Source organism: Pan troglodytes, chromosome 7 (genome assembly GCF_028858775.2).
Source record: "Pan troglodytes isolate AG18354 chromosome 7, NHGRI_mPanTro3-v2.0_pri, whole genome shotgun sequence".
Taxonomy (NCBI): domain Eukaryota; kingdom Metazoa; phylum Chordata; class Mammalia; order Primates; family Hominidae; genus Pan; species Pan troglodytes.
The window spans coordinates 144,039,261-144,041,625 of NC_072405.2; the positions used below are offsets into that span (position 1 = coordinate 144,039,261).

A 2,365-nucleotide genomic window follows, 5' to 3' on the forward strand; every position below is an offset into this window, starting at 1 on the left:
TGAGGGGTGGGAGAAAGGAGAAAGTATTGTTATTGAACACCTCTTTCTGCCAGGTGCTGCAGGGGCCCTTCTTCTTTTTGTGCTTCTTATCCAGGTTGACGAGCACATGGTTAACAGAATGGGCTCCAGAGCCAGAATGTTCAGCTTCAAATTCGAACGTTGCCAGCTTCTAGCTATCTAACCTAGGGCAACATCTTATCTCTATTCTTTCCTTTCCTCATCTATAAAATGAGAATAACAGCATAGGCCTTGTTGTGAGGATCACATAGTTAATGCATTTTAATATTATTTTTTATTTTATTTTATATGAGAGAGGATCTTGCTCTGTAGCCCAGGCTGGAGTGCAGTGGCGTGATCATGGCAACCTTGAACTCCTTCATGCAACCTTGAACTCCTGGGCTCAAGCGATCTTCCCACTTCAGCCTCCCTTGTAGCTGGGACTACAGGTGTGCACCACCATACCCTTCTGATTTTTTGTAGTGATGGAGGGTTATCACTATGTTGCCGACGCTATTCTCAAACTCCTGGGCTCAAGCGACCCTCCTGCCTGGGCCTCCCAAAACGCTGGGATTACAGGTGTGAGCCACTGTGCCTGGCCCATTTTTAGCACTCTTCAAATGGTCTCTGACATCTGGAGGATGTGAAATAGCTGCTAGTTGTTATAATGATGATCATCAATGTCATAGTTACAGCATCCTTATTTCTTACTCCACGAAAAAGATTTATTGTCATCTCTATTTTGGAGGTGACAAAACTGAGGCTCACAGAGGTCAATTGCATGTCCAAAGCCACATGGAGAGTGGATCAGAGATGGCTTTCAATACGAGAGCTCTCTTTTAGTGCCGAGCAATTTCTGAAACTTTATTTTCCTCTGTAGGTCCAGGACACACAACACTTGGGCTGTCTCTTCCCAGTGATCTGATTCCCAGGCCCTTGGGCTCTGTCAGTTCAGGTTCCCAGCATGCTCAGAGGCTCTGTCCTTCGATAATGAGTTCTCTGTCAATTACCAGCTCCTGCCCAGCAGCCTCCGGGGCAGTGTGGGCCAATTGTCCTGTCAGGCTGGGGGCTAAGCAGAGCGTCTCAACTTAGGCAGCTACTCAGTGGTCAATCACAGTCTAAAACAGAGACATCAGGGTGGCCTTATGCCCAGTGATTTCTGGAAACCAGCCAGCCCTTCTCCCCAATAAGACACTCAATTTCTCAGCATGCAGTTTTCTACCAGACTTTTCATGCTAAGCCAGGCTAGTCCTAATTGTAATTGGTTCTGGCTAGTTCCCGTAGGAGCTGTTAAATCTTTTATTTGCTCACTATCTGGGGAAGTCCTCCACCTTTGGGAACTAACCCTTACGCCCCTAAGAAAAGGTGTCTCCCCTGACCCTTGCTAGAACATATTCTTTCACTCCTGTCCCACCTCGCCCCAGGCATCAGCAGTATCTTTAAATGGACATTATTTTTAATCTTCTAGAAAAACTAGTGTGCCCTGATTTCTTTGGTAGACTTTAAGCCTAGGGCTCCAAACAGCTGCTTCTCTGTGGGGAGTATTTGCTGGCAAATCAACCTTCTATTCAATAAGAACTAGCCAGTAGAAGCCCTGCCAAATTATCCTTGTGCTTTCTACAGGTTTCATTGGAAGTTTATGGTGTTCAACATGCGTGGTCACTAAGTTTAAATGGTGCATTGATTTAGGATTTACCTCTTAGCTGGAGATGGTTTCTCATCAGCCCAGGATCCTAGTAACTGCACAGAGCTGGAGCTCTCTGTGGTAACAAAACACTTGTCACAGCTATGATCCTATTTGGTCCTGAGAGTAAGTCTTCAAAGTAGCGGTTATTATTATCTCTGTTTACCCCAGATGAGGAAATGGGGCTCAGAATGGTTAAATAATTTGCCCCAAGGCCAAACAGTTATGACAGACCCAGGATTTGAACCTGATGTCATTTGAATGCCAAGCTTCTTGTTCTTTTTACTGTGTCCATTTTCAATTGTCTGTTCATTTATTCCAAGCCTATTTATTGAGAGCTTACCAGACAATGATCTAGGCCCCAGGAGCCCAGCAGCAATGAAATGGTTTCCACCCTGGGGGAGAAAAGCAATGAACAGACAATATTGGAAAGTGGTAATTGCTCTGCAGAGGATTTAAATAAGGTGAGGCTGGTGGAAGTGTAAACTGGGACAGGCTCTGTAAAGAGCAATTGGGCATATGCTATCAACATTTAAAATGTGCATCGACTTTGATGTGGCAGTTTGGCTCCTAGGAAATTTATCCTACAAACATGTTAGCACATATGCAAAGCAGCTCATATGTGTACAAGGATATTCACTGCATCACTGAACTAGCAAAAAAAAGGGGAAATAATGTAAATGT

The 2,365-nt window shown here is 44.5% G+C and overlaps 1 long non-coding RNA gene across 1 annotated transcript; it reads right to left on the reverse strand.

The window, feature by feature from the left end:
- Positions 1 to 273: 273 nt before the first annotated feature.
- Positions 274 to 2,078, reverse strand: LOC104007765 (uncharacterized). The gene is made up of 3 exons (XR_682049.3): positions 2,025 to 2,078; positions 1,694 to 1,839; positions 274 to 1,115 (listed from the first exon to the last, which is right to left on the reverse strand). It is a non-coding gene; the product is annotated as an uncharacterized LOC104007765 (long non-coding RNA).
- Between the last annotated feature and the right edge of the window lie 287 nt (positions 2,079 to 2,365).